The sequence below is a fragment of the Oryctolagus cuniculus genome, chromosome 9, assembly GCF_964237555.1.
Source record: "Oryctolagus cuniculus chromosome 9, mOryCun1.1, whole genome shotgun sequence".
NCBI lineage: Eukaryota > Metazoa > Chordata > Mammalia > Lagomorpha > Leporidae > Oryctolagus > Oryctolagus cuniculus.
The window spans coordinates 80,638,663-80,659,307 of NC_091440.1; the positions used below are offsets into that span (position 1 = coordinate 80,638,663).

The 20,645-nt window shown below is 38.2% G+C and overlaps 1 protein-coding gene across 6 annotated transcripts in view; it reads left to right on the top strand.

The window, feature by feature from the left end:
- STARD13 (StAR related lipid transfer domain containing 13) overlaps positions 1 to 20,645 on the top strand; it is a 583,995-nt gene that overhangs the window by 85,981 nt on the left and 477,369 nt on the right. For 2 of the 6 annotated variants that reach the window (XM_070049034.1, XM_051831808.2), the window contains exon 2: positions 15,723 to 15,830. The exons of the other annotated variants lie outside the window; for them this stretch is intronic. The gene's annotated coding sequence lies outside the window, so the exon portion shown is untranslated. The remainder of the gene's footprint in view (positions 1 to 15,722; positions 15,831 to 20,645) is intronic. 6 annotated transcript variants of the gene reach the window in all.

Here is a 20,645-nt window from a genome sequence, read left to right on the forward strand (position 1 = left end):
TGTGTATATGTGCTATATATGTTTATACTACATTGTATTTACATATCTATGTGTACATTTATCTGTCAAGAGACATTTGTGCTGTTTCTTTCAACTATTATGAATAATGTAACTATGAATTTGAGTGTACAGAAACCTGTTTGTGCCCTTCTTTCCATGTCTTTGGGACATATACCCAGGAGTGGAATTGCTGGATCTTATGGTAATGGTAACTATCTTTTTTTTCCTAAAGGGACTCTCATATTGTTTTCCATAGTGATTGCACCATTTAACATTCTCCCAAGCCATGCAGAGTTTCATCCTAACACATGTGAAGTGATACCTCATTGTGTTTATTCCTTTGTGCATCCAAATGATTACGAACACTGAGTGTGTTTTCATCATTATGTTCTGTAATTTCACATGTTGCCCTTAAGCAATAAGGATTCTGTCAAGTACCTAGACTAGGTTAAGTCCACATGTCCCTCCAGAGAAGGTCCCTACTCCTGATGTCCCTTGGTGTAATACCCACCAATGTGGCAAAGGTTCCATGTGTTAATATCCATCATGATGATCACTATTGGTCATGATGGAGTCCAGAGACTGTGTATAGACTCATCTGGTTGGGTGAAGTGACATGTAGCTTGGAGATAGGAGTTGCTGTAATGTGCTGCACTGGAGCCAGAACAGGGAGATGGATACATTGTTCACTTTTCTGTGGCTTCTGGGGTTCATGCTGTCCTACACTAAACATCAAGAAGAAATAAAGAAGCAAGCCAAAGTACTAACAGGCCCTCCAGAAGCAGACAGGGCCCAGGCTATAAGGACAGAGAAAACCTTATTCATCAAAATGCAGAGAAAGTATAGACTCAAATAGCAGAGCCATCAAAAGAAAAATATCTCAGATGGAGCAGCACAAGCATTAGGGAGATGCAGAAGAAGAAGAGAGGAACGAGGCACATTTTCCACACCGCTAATGGTGTTTCCACATGGGCTCCGTTTGGATTCTAAGTCTGTGACTGAGTTTCTGAATTAGTAAAGTTGATTAACAGTGGCAGCTTCTGAGTGAGTCTACTGACTACTATAGATTGTGCCGACTCCAAGTAGCAAGAGAAAACACATAGCAACTGCAACCATTTTCCTGGTGTCATTTGGTTTACTAAATTAGTAGGTTTTATTTCCCATAATGTATCTGAGAAGCAGAGACAAAGACGGACAGAGCTACCATCCACTGGTTCACTCCCAAGCTGCCAGTAACCCCAGCCAGGAGATAAGAGCTCTCATGTGAGCAACAGAGACCTGACTGCCTGCGCCACCGCTGCAGCCTCCTAAAGCCTGCACCAGCAAGAAGCTGGGCTTAGGAGCCAGAGATGGGATTCAAACCCAGCCCCTCTGATATGGAACGCAGGGATCTTAACTGATAGGCAAAATGCTTGTTACTGTGAAAGTAGTTTTGAACAGCTTCACAGTCAGCTTACAGAGAACGGGTATTAGAGGAAGCCAAGTCTGGGAAACAGTGACTTTGGGCATCCCTACCTGCCCGATTTTATGGGAGACATTTGATGAAATGGCAGAAGCTGAAATTGGGCAAGGGGTATAAGAAACGGGATCTCACTCGTCACAGTCAAACCTCTCCGCTTTATCTCTGCTACAGATAGTTTCAGGTTCACACGTTTCTCTTTGAAAATGGAAATATTTCTTAACAGCTTAATTGAAAGATTTCGGGATAAAGGTTGGTAGTCCTTCTCAGGGGTTTCTGGACATTATAGTCTACCTTCTGGTTGCACTAAGGGAAAGTTGGATTCTTTGCCACTTTAAAGGACTGTTGGCATGCTATTAATTCCATCTTTCCAAAACTTGAACAAGAGAGATTTTACCCATGTCTGATGTAATAATTTTAGATTTTTCAGTTATCAGTACCCATCTCTCTATTTTTTTTTTTAAGATTTATTTATTTGATGGGGCCTGTGATGTGACGCTGTAGGTTAATCCTCCTGTGGCGTCAGCATCCCTTATGTGCACCAGTTCTGGACCAGGTTGTTCCTCTTCTGATCCAGCTCTCTGCTATGGCCTGGGAAAGCAGTCGAAGATGGTCCAAGCACTTAGGCCCCTGCACCCAAGTGGGAGACCCGGAAGAAGCTCCTGGCTGCTGGCTTTGGATCTGCTCAGCTCCAGCTGTCGTGGCCATTTAGGGATTGAACCAGAAGATGGAAGACCTTTCTGTCTGTCTCTTCCTCTCACTGTCTGTAAGTCTATCTCTCAAATAAATAAATAAAAATCTTTAAAACAAAGATTTATTTATTTATTTGAAGGACAGTTACAGAAAGAGAGAGAAAGAGAGACAGAGAACTAGATCTTCCATCCACTTGTTTACTCCTCAAATGACTACAACAGCCAGAGATGGGCTGTTCTGATACCAGGAGCCAGGAGCTTTTTCCCGGTCTCCCACTTGGGTTCAGGGGCCCAAGCTCTTGGGCCTTCCTCTGCTGCTTTCTCAGGCCATTAGCAGTTTGCTGGATCAGAAGCAGAGCAGCCAGGACTCAAACCAGCACCCATATGGGATGCTGGCCCTGCAGGCAGCAAGCAGCTTTACTCACTTTACGCCATGGCATTGGCATACCCATCTCTGTTAAGCATCGTAGAATGAATACAATTCAGAACAGGAGTGGAAAACATTCCAGATTTCCATTACAGCTCTGCCACTGATTAGCTACATAACCTTGAGAAATCTTTCTTAACCTCAATTATCTCATTTTCAATTATTTGTGTAATGATAATTTGCTGTGTAGAAAAGAACACCTAGTACATAGTATATATTACATGAATATTAATAATCTTGCCTTATTGTGAAGTTTAGGGGTCCCATTTATTCTTTTATTTATTTGACAGGCAGAGTTAGTGAGATAGAAAGACAGAGAAAGGTCTTCCTTCCGTTGGTTCACCCCCCAAATGGCTGATACGGCCAGCGCGCTGCGCCGACCCGAAGCCAGGAGCCAGGTGCTTCCTCCTGGTCTCCCATGCGGGTGCAGGGCCCAAGCACTTGGGCCATCCTCCACTGCACTCCCGGGCCACAGCAGAGAGCTGGACTGGAACAGGAGCAACCAGGACAGAACCAGCGCCCCAACCATGACTAGAACCCGGGATACCATGATGCAGGCAGAAGATTAACCTAGTGAGCCGCGGTGCCAGCCAAGGGGTCTTCCAAGCACCATTGTAATCAAATACAGCTCTCCATCAAATCATTTAATTTTTTTTAAAGATTTATTCATTTATTTGAAGGGCAGAGTTACAGAGAGAGGGAGAGACAGGGAAAGGTCTTCCACCGGTTCACTCCCCAAATGGCTACAATGACCAGAGCTGGGCCAATCTGAAGCCAAGAGCTTCCTCCAGATGTCCCACATGGGTGCAGGGACCCAAGGACCCAGGCCATCCTCTGCTGTTTTTCCACGTGTACCAGCTACCAGCAGAGAATTAGATCAGAAGTAAAGCATCTAGGACACAAACTGGCACTCATATGGGATGCCAGTGCTGCAGGTGGAGTCTTTCCTCCTTACACCACATCACTGGTCCCATCCTTTTTTTTTTTTTTTTTTTTAAAGATTTATTTGAAAGTCAAAGTTATAGAGAGAGAAGGAGAGGCAGAGAGAGAGAGGTCTTCCATCTGATGGTTCACTCCCCAGTTGGCTGCAATGGCTGGAGCTGCACCTAAATGAAACCAAGAGCCAAGAGCTTCTGGGTCTCCCATGCAGGTACAGGGGCCCAAGCACTTGGGCCATCTTCTCCTGCTTTCTTAGGCCATAGCAGAAAGCTGTCAGAAGTGGCACAGCTGGGACTCAAACTGGCACCCATATGGGATGCTGGCACTACAGACAGTGGCTTTACCCACTATGCCACAGTGCTGGCTCCATCATTTATTTTCAACACTTGTTATCCTTTCCCTGAAATGGTTTAGTTCTAAAAAATAATTTCTCCTGAGTCCTATAAAATATTTTATAAGTATCTGTTATAATAAATGTTTATAACATTGGTATATTTATAGTTTGAAATTAAATATGATAATTCATGTAAATAGAATGAAGAATACATAAATTGAAACACCAGTTTAACAGTGCAACAGAAATAAATTCCCTTTGAAGACTAACAAGTGCAAATGGATATTGTTGGTTTGTACTTATTTTTATGTAGGATACAATAGGTTTCTTTAACTATTGTGATAATTATCAAGGCAGGTTATAGAACTGATCTTGGATCCATTGATAACTCATGGCACCTAAATATACACACTGATTCAAAATTCTTTGGATGCATTTATAAGTTATATAGATCAACTATAGGACTATTATGGGAAAATCCTTGAATGACTATTTAAAGAGATTTTACTGTAGAATCATTGAATTTCAAAACCAGAATTCTAATAAAGGATTGATAAATAATGAATACTGAGCTATTACAATCATCACCCTTCTGTTCTCAAAATCTGAGTTATAAGGAAAATGGGCAAGAAGAAAGGGCTAATTTAAAAGTTAATTGTCCAGAAAATGTTCTCATTGTGTTATGATGTATTTAATAAATCAAATTCTACTTATTTAAATGGGGATTAACAAGTACTAAATGAAAGAAGAATATTAATATAAAGTCTTTAAATCCATTTAAATTGTAATATGTAAGATATTCTGAATATGTATGAGAGTTCTATAAATTGAATTTCTTAAAAATATCAATTTAACTATTAGATCTGCATTCATCAAACACCTTTTTGAACTTCCTGCCAGAGATCAAAATGTGTGTGAGTGTCACTGTTGCTGCTGCTGTTGTTGTTGTTGTTGTTGTATAATCCAGAATAGTTATACTGTGATGCTTGTACCCACGTGGGAGACCTGGAGGAAGCTCCTGTTTCCTGGCTTCAGCCTGGCTCAGCCTTGGCTTTTGCAGTCATCTGGGGAGTTAACCAGTGCATGGAAGATCTCTCTGCCTCTTGTCTATTCCTCTCTGTAACTCTGCCTTTCAAGTAAATAGGTATAATCTTAAAAAAAAAAAAAAATTATCTGGGGCCGGCACTGTGGCGCAGCAGGTTAACGCCCTGGCGTGAAGCGCCAGCATCCCATATGGGAGCCGGATTCTAGTCCCAGCTTCTCCTCTTCTAATCCAGCTCTCTGCTATGGCCTGAGAAAGCAGTAGAAGATGGCTCAAGTCCCTGGGTCCCTGCACCCGTGTGGGAGACCCAGAAGAAGCTCCTGGCTCCTGGTTTCAGATCGGCGCAGCTCTGGCTGTTGCGGCTAATTGGGGAGTGAATTATCGGACAGAAGACCTCTCTCCCTCTCTCTGCCTCTCCTCTCTCTGTGTAACTCTGACTTTCAAATAAATAAATAGATCTTTTAAATGGGCATTTATCAGCAAGATTTTTTTTAATCTTTGGGCCAATCTGGCTTTGAGTCAAGTCTATTTTCTTCCTTTAGTTCATCTAACTCAGCCACAACCCTCAAACTCTTAACAAATATGCTACTATTTTTTAAAAATTCTATTTTGGTTTAACTGTTTTTTTAATATATATCTCAATTAATATACTTTCTTTTTTGAGCACTTTTAGTTTCCAATACAGAAAAATTGAATAGAAAGGGAAGTTCCCATCTAGCCCTCTCCCCTGACTCCACAATTTTGGTCATTTCTCCTACTATTAACATCTTTTATTAGTGTGATACATTTATGGCAACGGATGAACCAATACTGATGCAAGGTTCACTAAAGTCCATGGTTTTCATTAAGATTCATGCTCTGATCTTTTTGTGGGTTAGTACAATTTACACATTCTTTGGGTTTTGACAACTACGTAGTGCTGTGTTTCACCAGCACAGTACCATGCAGAATAGTTTCACTGCCTCAAATGTTCTATCATCCCTCCTTCCCTACTCCAGAATCCATGACAATTACTTATCTTTTTACTATCTCCATGGTTTCTCTTTCTCCAGGATATTGTAGGATTGGAATCATATAATATGAAGCCTTTTCAGATTGTTCATTCAGCAATATGTATTTAAAGTTCCTCTGTTTTTGTTTCGTGGTTTGATCCCTTCTTTAATTTTTTTGATCCCTTCTTTTTATCATCTAATATACCATCATGTGATACACCAGTTTGTTTATCCATTACCCTATCAAAGGACATTACAATTGCTTCTGAGTTTTGGTACTTATAAAAAAAATCTAATATTCATGTGTAGGTCTTTGTGTGGTCAGAAGTTTTCAACTCATTTGGGTTAATACAAAAGAATGTTAATTGTATTATCATATGTAAGAGTAGATTTTGTAAGAAACTGTCAAAATATCTTCCCAAGTGGCTATGCCTCTTTGCAGTCACACAGTAATGAACGAACATTTTTGTAGTTTCACATCACCATCAGAGTTTAGTGCTGTCAGTGATTTTGATTTTAGCCATTCCAACAGATGTGTAGTGATATCTCACTACTGTTTTGATAATTAAATGATACATGATGTGGAGCAACTTCTTATGTGCTCATTTGACATCTGTATATCTTCTTTGGTGAAATGTCTGTTTGGACTTTTTGTCCATTTTGGATTAGATTGTTTTTATTATTGAGTTTTAAGAGTGCTTTGAATATTTTGCATACCATTCTTTATCAGATAATGTGTTTTGCAAATTTGTTTTTGGCTTGGCTTTTCATTCCCTTAACAATGTCTTCCACAAAACATAAATTTTGAAGTTTTAATTAAACAGCTTACATAAATTGTGTTTCAGGCTTTCATATCTTAAAAAATTTGCATTATGAAATGTATGAACTTTGATTATCTTAATAAAAGGTTTCTGGGTAAAAAAAATCATCAAACACAAAATCACCTAGATTTTCTCCAATCTTGCAGGAGTTTTATAGTTTTGCTTTTTAAATTTACATCTATAATCCTTAATTTTTGTAAAAAGCACAAAACCTTGTATCTAGATTCCTTTATTTTGTTTGTTTTTGCATGTGTATTTCAGCTGTTGCAGTATCATTTATTGAAAAGACTGTCCTCTCTTTTGGGTTGTCTTTGTTCTTTCAAAAACCAGTTGACTAGATATGTGTGTCTATTTCTGAACTCTCTATTCTGGAGTTTATTCTATCAGCTATAACTCTGGTTATTTAGTCATTTGTTTCATAGCATTATTCATTATAACTCTGTTCCTATGAAAGAAAGTTCCTATGAAAGAAAATGGATTTCTTCCATTTTTAATATTTGATTTCCCTTTAAGTGAAACAGTAATTTATACTAAACCTGTCTTACAGTATGTTTTTTTCTATAGAGAAGGGTTGCTGCTATCCTGATCATTACTACCATGATAAAATAGGATGTAGCAAGATTTGGCTCATTTTGTGTTCATTTGAATCTGAGGTCTGTGCTCCAAATCTGTAGTACTTAATGCAAATTATTTCATCAAGAATCAGCTTCTGCACTAAAGTAATGGAAGCAATTATGCATACCAATCAGCACTTTGGTAAAAATTAAATGATGAAATTCTTTCAGAAGGACTTTTGAAAAATGTGAAATCCTAAAGAAATGTTGTCAGGTTTATTGAATAAGAAAACTTGGAGAGTTTTAAAAGATCAGTACATCCAGCTGCCATCAGACAATTGATTTAAATCACAGCAATGAAAGCATTAAGATATTAAACACTGTAAGAATGCTTTTGTAAGCACCTTCCAAAGAAAAGGATTCCACAAAATTCTGTCAAACTGTACTAAGGTTTGTCACTCTAAACTATATATATATATATAGTGTGTTTAATTCTCTCATACTTTACTATTTTTATTCTATCTTTAGTGGAAAAGCTGATTCCCCTTATATTTTGTTACTATGACTATGAATATTTGGGTAATAAATAGCTGATATGGGTGTGTGGATGACTGACAGGTAGTCTTCTTGAGAGACTTTGCAAGATGAAGACAGATTAGTCAATTACAGGTATCAATCATCAAGACAGCAACGTCTACAATACTTTAGAAACGTTTGAATTAAAAGTCAGCTCTTAGAGAACTGCATTCTTGTATTAGTCTACTTGTGGTGCTACAACAAAACACCTGAGACAGAGTAATTTACAAAGAACAGAAATTTATTTCCTCACAACTCTGGAGGCTGGGAAGTTCAGCCTCATGACCTTGGCATTAGTCTCATGAGGGCCTTCTTGCTGCATCCTCCTGTGGCAGAAGACAAAGTGAGGCATAACATCTTTTTTATGAGAGCCTTAAACTCATTCATGCAGGATGAACCTTTGAGGCTAAATCACCTCTGATAAGGCCAATGTCTTCACACTACTACATCAGCAATACCTGGATTTTAGAGGGGACACACTCAAAATACACAACTTCTTTCAACTTATCTATTTTCATTCATCCTCTCACTAGTTTATTAATGCAGTCAATAAAGAGTTAATACGTTTCTGCTCCCCATAATCTCCCACTGGGTTGAGTACTATGGAAAAATAAAAATAGGCTGGAAACAAATATGTCAGCTCAAGACCTGAAATGATCAATGCTATACTGATTTTTTGGTCCTATGGCTTCCTCAGGTAAATGGCATTCTGAGTATTGAGTATGGCCACAGGGAAGGAGGGGGCTTCCAGGTAGAGGGAAAGGCATACGCAAAAGCATAGCAGTTTGGGGTATCTTGGTCATCCCTCTGTCCATTTCTTTTTCTCATTCCTCTAAAATACAGCAATTGGTCAATGCGGACAGACTCTCCTGTTCTCTTCCATAAATGGAGCTCAGTGCTGGTGCAGTGATAAAGGGACATATACACGGATGCCATTCTGCAGAGCTCGCTGAGTTGGCCAGCTATTTGCTCAGCTGAGGGAAAGAAATGAATGGCAAGTATATAAATCTAACACGTTATTATTCAGCAAGTAAATGTCACTTTTGAGGAAGCCCTCAAGTTGAAAACTTCCACACTTTTCTTAAATCATAGACATTTTATTTTTTTTCAAAAATGAGATGTCAAGTGATTAGAGATACTATAAATGTAAAAGCCCTCTGCTATGCACAAACTGAAATACATTAAAATAAAATTCATGTTTTTCACATACTACTTTTTCATGTTAAACCTAAATATCTTCAAAATGTTCCAACCACACAGTGCTATTGGTCATCAAGTGAATTTCCTAATTTAGGTCTTAAATATGAGCTTTAAATTAAAGAAATGACTACCTCTATCTCTGAGGCTTTTCACGTGCAAGATTCCACATCTCTAATTCCTCAGATTAAAATCGACAAAGAGATGATGGTATGGGATTAATTTCAAGAGCTCTAGTATCTACTTGGAGTAAATTGATGGGCTATGCAGATTAACCTGAGGATTAGCCTCACAGTTACACATATAGCCAATATGCTGAAATGCTGCATGCAGTTGAGTTTTTAATGAATCTTTCTTGATTAAATCTTTTAGCTGTATCTTTCAAAAACAGAGCAACCAAGTCCTTGATTTGATCTATGTCAAATGAATATCACATGCTTCAGAAACTAAAGTAAGACCAACTGCTATATCAGACTCACTACTGGTATCGTCCACTTTTTCAGCTCACCCATCTCAGGAAAACATTTTTTTTTTTTTTTTTTTTGACAGGCAGAGTGGACAGTGAGAGAGAGACAGAGAAAGGTCTTCCTTTTTCCGATGGTTCACCCCCCAATGGCCGCTTCAGCTGGCGCACTGCGCTGATCCAAAGCCAGGAGCCAGGTATTTCTCCTGGTCTCCCATGCGGGTACAGGGCCCAAGCACTTGGGCCATCCTCCACTGCACTCCCGGGCCACAGCAGAGAGCTAGACTGGAAGAGGAGCAACCAGGACAGAATCTGGTGCCCTGACCGGGACTAGAACCCGGTGTACCAGCACCGTAGGCGGAGGATTAGCCTATTGAGTCGTGGCGCTGGCCTCAGGAAAACATTTTTAATGTATCTCCAATTATATACATTTGTTTACAAATTATATCTGTTACTTATTGTAGTATATACTAAGTTGATCTTCTGTATATAAAGATAATTAAAAATGAATCTTAATGAAGAATGGGATGGAAGAGGGAGTAGGAGATGGGATGGTTTGTGGGTGGGAGGGTAGTTATGGGGGGAAAAATCTCTATAATCCAAAAGTTGTACTTCTGAAATTTATATTTATTAAATAAAAGTTAAAAAAAATAAAGAATAGATTTTAAAAAGTTCTATTTTTAACAATGAATAAAGATAATATGTGATTGAGTGATATTGGTGGTTTTAGTCTATCATTAGTTAAGACTCAAGCCATAGTGTATACTTAGTGTGAAGGCACGTATGAATGAGGTTTAAACATGTAGGTATGTATATTTCCCACCACTGTGCAAGCAATGATTTTAGGCTGAGAACATCAAAATGGATTGTGACACTACTAATTACTAATAAGTAATAATTCAAGCACATTTAGGAATAGGTTCAAAGTAAAGAGACAACACTTTGTCTCTTATGTTTTCCATATATCTGAAGAGAATGGAAACGTTATTTTTTGGTCATGAACCTAATTTGAAAGCATTTAGAACATGATCAGCGTTAGCATTGGTCTAGCTGACATCAAAACCTCCCCAGTTCTCCCTCCGGGCTGAGCTCTACCTTTATCTATTATGTTTCCTCCTGGATTAAAAAGTTCTCTTTTTTATATTTCACGTTTATACAGCAAACTTGACATTATTTTAGGAAGGACAATGTTCACTAATGGAAAAACACTTGCTTTGTAAAGGGCTCTGTACTAATTATGATGCTTAGCAGTGCATTTCATAAAGCAAGATGCCTTGGCATGACCCCAAGCTTGGCACTCCTGTGTGCTTCTCTTCCTTGGCTATTCAAATTTCTTGCATTTTTCAGGCCACAGTCACAATATGTGTCACATTCTTCTACCATCTATAATATTCTTATTTCATATTTGAAGCACAAATCTTTTAAACTTAATTATAACCTGAGCTAATTACTCAAAAATCAATTTTATGTGCTGGTTTTTCCAATAATTTATAATTACATATGAAACTTATATTCTTATCTCCCAATGTCATGCACAATATGCTTTGGAAAACAAATGCCCAAAGGCAAGGCCCCAGACCCTGGTAAGAGGGTGAAGGGAAAGCCCAGCCAGTTATTTCCTGAACACACATAGTTATTTCTGAATCTGGTTTCCTTCAACTAATGGAAGAATTGTCTATTCCAGCTATAATATTTGACATTCTTATGAGATATATTTTATATATTTTCTGAGTTTGCTGCCTGAAACATCTCCCAGAATACCTATTTACTTTAAACACACCCAAGAAAACCTGAATGTTGGTCATGGTAATATAGCCTGATTATTAGCAAAGATGTGCATGATTTGCATATAACAGTACAGTGGGATTTTTCAGTCATGTAATGTTGGCTCTTTGTCTACTCTACCAGGATATTTAGTCTTATGGGAACTTTAAGAATATAATTATGGAATTTATAATGACCTAAGTACTTTAAGATATTTCCATAGAATTTAGACACAATTGACAATCTGTTTTTAAAATTTTTTTGAAATAATCTTGCTTAGGGATAATAATTTTATCTTATGTGTTATTTTGTTTGAATTCTTTCAGATTAAATAAAGGATGCATGATTACAATATGTGGCAGGTTTTCATAGGCTACTCATAATAATGAACTTCATTACTGTATATCTTCCATAAAATAGACTTCTTTTCTTCAAAGGTTTTACAAACTTAATAGGGTTGCAAAACTAATAGATATGAACCAATACATGAAAAAGTAAGTGTATCTTATGGAACTAATGTAATCATATCAGTTAATTTATTATGTTTCATATTGGTTCAAAAGTCAGTATTAGAATTCTTTTATCTTCTTGGTTTACTTTCTCATGTAAAAGTATTAAAATGATTATTTTGTTGATAGTTGTCTGATAAATGTTACATAAAATAATTCTGGGCTCAGATTCCCTTCAAATTTTTTTCCCTCTTATGCCTATTTAGGGCAACTGGACCATGGAATAATCTTATAGAATAAGAAATGGATCAAAATTTCTGAATTTAATTTGGCTTCCTATGTGGAAAGAAGATTAAAGTTGCTAACTGGAATTGATACTTTGTACATATGATATTGTAGTGTAATAAAAAGAAAAAAATTCCTTAGGAAAATACATAAGGAAAATGTGAGAAAATAAAGGCAAAACATGTAAGAGTACTTCAAAAAGTTCAAATAAAATTGAATTACAAAGTAAGTTTATTTTGGTGCAAAATAAAATTCATGTATATGAAGGTTTTCAAAAACTTCATGGAAAATGTATATAATGAAAAACAATGCACAGATTTGTACTTCTTTTTGCACTCAAGTATTCTTATTCTTTAATTGTGCTTTCCATGAACTTTCTGAAGACCTTTGTACTATATTCTGAAATTATTATTTTTTTAACAACTCTTAAAATAGAATTTTTTATTCAATTGACTGAATTGACTAAGAAGCCCATGTTAGGGCTTATTGTGCAAATAAGCCATCAGTACAATGATACATTGGCTTCATAAACTTTTAAGATATGTGAATAGGGGATTGGTATGGAATTCTTACCTTTATGTCAATCAAATAACAGGTTTTTATACAATAGAGTGCATTTTATGCTTTAAATTTGTAGTTTATAAACTTTTTTTAAAAAAATTATTTGAAAGAGAGAGAAAGAGAGAATCTGCCATCCACTGGTTCACTGCCACAATGGTTGGGGTGGGGCAGATCCAAAGCCAGGAGCAGGAGCTTCTTCTGGGTCTCCCACCTGGGTGCAGGGGCCCAAGAACTTGGACCATCTGCTGCTGCTTTCTCAGACCATTAGCAGGGAGCTGGATTAGAAGTGGAGCAGCCAGAACAGGAACTGGAGCCCATAGGGGATGCTGTCATCACAAACGTTAGCATTACCCGCTATACCAAGGCACTGGCACCAAATATAAAGTTTTACTTGAAGATCTTGAAATGTTCCAAAGTTTTACTTTAAAAGATTTGTTTATTTATGTGTGTGTATATGTATACATGTATTTGAATGGCAGAGCAACGGAGAGAGAGGAAGGGACAGATCTGATGATTCACTCCCCAAATGACCATAATAGCCAGCTATGGGTCTGGCAAAAGCCAGGAGCCAAGAACTCTATTCTGGTCTCCCACAGGTGTGGCAGGAGCCCGAGTGCTGGGCCATCTTCTGCTGGCCTTTCCAGGCCCATTGGGAGGGTTTTGGATCAGAAGCTGAGCAGCTGGAACTCACACAGTTGCTCGATATAGGATGCTGGCATCGCAAGCTATGGCTTAAGCTGAGGCACCACAACACCAGGTCCATGTTTTGCTGATTTATATCCACAGCACCAATGGTATTGCCATCCAAATGCTAGACAATCTGGGGACTTGTTTTTTCTAGCTTGCACAGGAGAAAGGGAAGCTAGATTTTAGGGATCTGACTTCTTGTCAAAATATCTCTCATATATGTCTTCATGGGTACACAGTACCAGGGGGAGGCCTGGCTTTAAGCAAATCAAATGATAATATTTTAAACTTATGTGCTTAGAATATAGCCACATGCCTATCTTATTTGGATTGTAAGTATTTTATTATAAATAAGCATAACTTCTTAATTTTATCTGTAAGATAATTTAAGTGAAAATTAATATTTCTGTCTGAAATTTTAATAATTTGCTCTGTTGCCATTTCATCATAACCAACATAAACACAGTACAAAAAAGTCCTCTGTATAATCTAGGCTATATGTTGTAATTCAGAAGTAAAATGAAAAAGTTTATTATAATATAAATTCATAATGACATACTAGTGTAATCATCACTTCTGAACTGATACAGGTTTTTTTTTTTCTTTTTAACCTCGTTTTCTCTGATCAAGATTACCTCTATATGTGGAGGTTTTCTGGGTTTGCTTTCTCATTTAATACATTTTACCTTGAGCTTCAATCTATAATTCATATATAAGAGTATCAAAGTCTTAAAGTTCTTTTAAAATCCCGCCCACACTTGAACATGGACTCTCTCAACAAATAGTTTATGTGAGAAAGAGTATTTAGGCCAAGCAAGGTGTTCAGGAAAGGCTTCCTGGAGATGTCATTTCTTATCAATTTGTATAAGGTCTTCATTTTATAACATTTACATTTTTTAATATTATTTATTTGAACGGCAGAGTGACATAGAAAGATCTCCCATCCACTGGTTCACTCCCCAAATGGCCACAACGGCCAGGGCTCAGCCATGCTGAAGCCAGTAGCCAGGAACTTTTCTGGGTCTCCCATGTGGGTGGCAGGGTCCCAAGCACTTGGGCCATCTTCCATTGCTTTCTCAGGCATACTAACAGGAAACTGGATGAGAATTGGAGCAGCCAGGACTCATCCTGTGCTCACACAGGGTTCTGGCATCTCAGGCTGCAGGTTAACCTGTTGTAGCACAATCATGGCCCCAACATAGACATATTTTTACAGCTCGTATTCAGTATTACCAATGCCTTTTTTTTTTTTTTTTTGACAGACAGAGTGGACAGTGAGAGAGAAAGACAGATAGAAAGGTCTTCCTTTTGCCGTTGGTTCACCCTCCAATGGCCGCCATGGCCAGCGCACTGCGGTCGGCGCACTGTGCTGATCCGAAGGCAGGAGCCAGGTACTTCTGGTCTCCCATGGGGTGCAGGGCCCAAGTACTTGGGCCATCCTCCACTGCACTCCCGGGCCACAGCAGAGAGCTGGCCTGGAAGAGGGGCAACCGGGACAGAATCCGGCGCCCCGACCGGGACTAGAACCTGGTGTGCCGGCGCCGCAAGGCGGAGCATTAGCCTAGTGAGCCGTGGCGCTGGCCCTTAACAATGCCTTTTAAAGCATCTGAGCATTTTGCACTTTTACCAGTGAGGTGAAAGTGAAAAGTACAGCTGAAATTCATATTGTCCTTCTTACTTTTTGATAAAGAAAAACATCATTGCAATGTAAATAGGTGTAAGATTATTGATATGTTTAGAGTAGTCATTTAATAGTGTGTGTGAGAACAAAAAGTTCATGCACATTTTTTTATCATATGCATTTTCCATAAGATTTTGATGACATTGCCTCTTGAATGAATTTAAAAATATTAGCACCAATGTAAGTATATATTTCAATTTCATTTTCATGAACATTTTTAAGTACTCTCAAGTACAAATTAATAGTCTTCCCACCTTCAGTTAGTACATTTTCCAGAATTAATGCTAACCGTACCTTGCATTTTTGCTGTTTCTGCCCTCTTCCTTTACACTGTCGTGATGTGAAGCCAATTTCTTCTAAGAAGGGTGATTGTATTGGTAGATAAAAATATAAAGCATATCTGCAGGAAAACTCAATTCCATGACTTGATATAACATTAAAATAATTCTATACAAAATTAAATCTCAAGGGTATTATTCTGTCTACACTGAATTTGATTTTATGCACATATACACACACTTATAGTTAATATTTCTGAAATGTAGATTAGCAAACCTCCCATGGACAAATACTCAAAAAGTTTGTGGAAAATGGAATTAAAAGATAATTATATATGATTGCAAAAATCTTGAAATTCATGCATAGTTTTTTCATAATACATATTTCCATGAACTTTTTGAAGACTCCTTGAAAAGTCAAATGTAAGTTTTATAAGTTATGAGAATGTTTTCTAAATATACTGAATAGACATTTTTGTACAATTAGTGTGTTCACTGTTTAATCCCTTCATTTATCCTAGGTTTTCTGATGTAACCAAAAACCCAAGAGACTGCTTCTTGCTTACTTAGCGCCTATGGCAGAGAACTTCATGACAATAAAGCTTCATTAGATCACAAATGAAATTCAGGTGATAACTTACTTCTGGAAATGCAATATTTCTCTTAAATGTTTGATATCTTTTAAACAAACATATTTAAGACATGTTTCAGAGCTCTCCTTTCCAGGATTTGGTTAACAAATAATTACCACAGGCGAGTGTTAAGCATCATTCAGTAATTTAAACATTTGGCCCCAGTGAGCAAGATAATGTTTTCATCTGCTTTGCTATCATGTTAGAGTCCCCAACCATCACTGCAATTTCTGAAGTTGACCCCAGGTTTTCCATACCTATTTGCTACCCTCTCCACAAATCAAAATGCATTCTCTTTGCCTTTATCTTGATTTACTCTAATTACCAGAGCAAGATAGCAGGAGCCCCCAGAGAAATGCACATTGTGGTAAAAAAGTTCATGTTGCAGAATGAGGAGGATCTACTCTTCATGAATAATGTTTGTTTAGTAAAAAAAATTAGTTTTTGGGTTATTTTCTCCCTAACACTTTATGCTTTAAAATATATTAACTATTCACTTAAACTGTACACCATATGGTATATATACACTATTATACTATTACATATACCATATACATACTACTGTAAATGTGTGTATGTGTGTGCATCTATAGAGGAAGCTTCTGGCGTGAAGTTTGCACAGAGTATTCTGACCAAGTTCTTTATCTATTTTTTGCACGTGAATATTGAAGCAAACTTTAATGAATAAAAGGACACCTGACAGATCAAGTGGGCATCTCGGGAAAGAACTGAGAGCCAATCCAGCTATTTTAACATGCAGATGTTTTGATGCCATATTTATAATTACAAGTGGGTAAATAATAATACACGTGAATTTTTTCTGAAACAGTATATCCCAGAGTGAATGCTTTAATTTTTTAATTTTAATTTTAATTGGTTTATAACAGATTCAATGCAACTTATAGATACAATTTTAAGAAAATAATGATATTCCCTTTCACCCTCCCTCCGTCCTCTCTGCTTTCCCGCCTCTTTCCTTCTCCCCCCACCCCCTCCTTTTTTTGGTTTTGGAGATAACCTATTTTAAAATTACATTACAGTAAAAAGGCTTAATACTTCACCAAATAAGTTTAACAAGTAAAAAGCAAAAAGACCCTATTTTAGTGAAAATATAGACAATGGATATATACAGTAATTGAATGGAAAAATTATCATTTCACCTATATAGAGTAGATTTTAAAGTAATCACAGATCATTAAAATATTAGTGTAACTATAACACAGTAGATGTAACTATATAGTTAGAGTTATATACACATATAACTATAGTTATAAAGAAGTAGTATAATAATTGTCTTTAAAATTTATTTATTTATTTTTTTTTTTGACAGGCAGTTAGACAGTGAGAGAGAGAGACAGAGAGAAAGGTTTTCCTTCCATTGGTTCACCACCCAAATGGCTGCCACGGCCAGAGCTGTGCCAATCTGAAGCCAGGAGCCAGGTGCTTCTTCCTGGTCTCCCATGTGGGTGCAGGGGCCCAACCACTTGGGCCATCCTCCACTGCCCCCTCCCCTGGGCCACAGAAGAGAGCTGGACTGGAAGAGGAGCAACCGGGACAGAATCTGGCGCCCCAACTGGGGCTAGAACCCGGGTTGCCAGAGCCGCAGGCAGAGGATTATCCTAGTGAGCGGCAGCGCCAGCCAAATTTTTATTTTGATAGAGTTGGACAGAGAGAGAAACAGAGAGAAAGGTCTTCCTTCCATTGGTTCACCCTCCAAATGGCTGCCTCAGCCTGAGCTGTGCCTATCCGAAGCCAGGAGCCAGGCACTTCCTCCAGGTCTCCCATGTGGGTGCAGGGGCCCAAGCACTTGGGCCATCCTCTACTGCCCTCCCGGGTCACAGCAGAGAGCCCGACTGGGAGAGGAGCAACTGGGACCAGAACCTGGCACCCATGAGGGATGCCAGCATCACAGGCAGAGGACCAACCTGGTGCCCATAGCGCCGGCCCCAATAATAATTCTAACCATTAGTTTGACAAAGTTATAAAACACAGTTTTACAAAACTATATTTGTAGCAATACTAATACACACAGACATTTCCTCTTTTTGGTTCTTTTTCAAATTTTAGTTCCCACATATGAGAACATGCATTATTTGTCTTTCCAGGTCTTGCTTATTTCACTCAACACAATGTACTCCAGTTGCATCCTTTTTGCTGCAAATGGTAGAATGTCTTCCTTTTTTTATAACTGAAGAATATTCCATTTTGTGTATATACTACATTTTCTTTATCCATTCATGTGATTATGGACACCTTGCTTGGTTCCAAATTTTGGCTGTTGTGGACAGTGGTGCAGGTATCTTTTTGGTACACTGTGTTCAAATCTTTTGGGTATATACCAAGTAGTGGATCATATGGTAAATCTATTTCTAGTTTTTTAAAAAATCTCCACACTATTTTCCACAGTGACTGCACTAATTTACATTTCCACCAACAGTTTGTAATTGTCGCCTTTGTCCCTATTCTGTCCAGTGTTTGTTACTCTTTGGTATTTGGATTTTAGCCATTCTGACAGGAGTGAGATGTTACCTAATTGTGGTTTTGACTTGCATTTCCCCAATAGCTAGTAATGTTGAGCATTTTTTCATGTATTTGTTGGTCCTTAATATTTCCTCTTTTAAGAACTGTATAATGGCTGGCGCTGTGGCTCAATAGGCTAATCCTCCACCTACGGTGCCGGCACCCTGGGTTCTAGTCCCGGTCAGGGCGCCGGATTCTGTCCTGGTTGCTCCTCTTCCAGTCCAGCTCTCTGCTGTGGCCCAGGAGTGCAGTGGAGGATGGCCCAACTCCTTGGGCCTTGCACCCACATGGGAGGCCAGGAGAAGCACCTGGCTCCTGGCTTCGGATCAGTGCGATGACCAGCCACAGTGCGCTGGCCGCAGCGGCCATTGGGGAGTATACCAAAGGAAAAGGAAGACCTTTCTCTCTGTCTTTCTCACTGTCCACTCTGCCTGTCAAAAAAAAAAAAAAAAAAACCTGTATATTGAAGTCCTTTGCCCATTTATCAACTGAATTGATTGGTTTTTTTGTTGAGTTTAAGTTACTAATCTATTTGTGATATTAATCCTTTGTCAGGTGGCTTGCAAATATTATTTCCCTTTCTGTTGGATGTTTCTCCACTCTGACTGTTTGCTTTGCTGTGCAAAAGCTTCTGAGTTTGATATTGTCCCATTTGTGTAGTTTTGCTTTTGTTGCCTGTGCTCTGGGAGTCTTGTCCAAGAAGTCATCTCCTATACCAAGGACTTGGTGTGTTTCCCCTACATCTTCTTCCAGCAACTTCATAGTATCAAGTCTTCTATTTAGATCTTTGATCTGTCTTGAGTTGATTTTTGTACGTGGTGAGGGGTATGGATATAATTTCATTCTTCTGCATATATACATTCAGATTTTCCAGCACCATATGTTGAAGAAACTATCCTTACTCTGCTGTATAGTGTGAGCTCTGGTCAAAAATCAGTTAGCTGTATGTGTGTGGATTAACTTCTGGGCTCTCTATTCTATTCCACTGATCTCTGAATCACTTTTTATGCCACTACCAAGCTGTTTTAAGTACTATACATTATGCTTTGAAATTAGGTATTGGGATACCTCCAGCTTGGTTTTTCTTGGTCTTTGGCTATTCAGGGTCTTTGTGATTCCATGTGAATTTTAGGATTGTCTTTTCTAACTCTGTAAAAATGCCATTGGTATTTTGATAGGTATTGCAATGAATCTGTAAACTGCTTTAGGTAGTATAGACATTTTAATAATATTGATTTTTCAGATCTGTGAGCAAGGAATATTTCCATTTTTTTGTGTCCTTGATTTCTTTCATCAGTGCTATTTATTTATTTATTTAAGAGGTATAGTTACAGACAGAGGGAGAGAGAGAGAGAAAGACTTCCATTAACTGGTTCACTCCTCAAGTGGCCGCAATAGCCAGAGCTGAGCTGATCCAAAGCCAGGAGCCAGGAGTTTTTTCTGGGTCTCCCACATGGGTACAGGGGCCCAAGCCCTTGGGCCATCTTCCACTGCTTTCCCAGGCTATTATTAGGGAGCTGGATTGGAAGAGGAACAGCCAGGACATGAACTGGCACCCATATGAGATACTGGTGCTGTGGAAGGAGGCTTAGCCTGCTATGCCACAGCTTCAGCCCCCTCATCAATGTTTGATAATTTTCATTGCAGAGATCTTTCAGTTCTTTGGTTAAATGTATCCCTAAATATTTATTCTTGGGGCTCTTGGGAATGAGATTTCTTTCTTGAGTTCTTTTCCTGTGAGTTCATCATTAGCATATAAAAAACTGTTTCGTATATGTTTATTTTGTAACCTGCAGCTTTACTGAATTGGTTTACCAATTTTAACAGCTTTTTGGTGGAATGTTTAGGTTTTCCTATGTACAACATCATGTCATCTGCAAACATGGATAATTTGACTTCCTCTTTCTCAGTTTGATGACCTTTATTTCTCCTCCCTAATTCTCTTGCTAAAACTACTATACTGAATAAGAGTGATGAAGGTGGACATCCTTGTCTTCTTCAGATCTTGGGGGAAATCCTTTCGGTTTTTCCCCATTCAATATGATATTGACTGTTGGTGTGTGATATATAGTCTTTTTATGATTTTGAGGAATGTTCTTCCTATACCTAATTTGTGAAGGGTTTTTATCATGAAGGAGTGTTGAAGCTTATCAAATGCTTTCTTTGCATCTATTGAGATGACCATATGGTTTCTGGTCTTACTCTATTGATGTGATTTATGACTTTTATTGATTTGCAAATCTTAAACCACCCTTGCATTTCTGGGGTAAATCCCACTTAATCATGATGCAT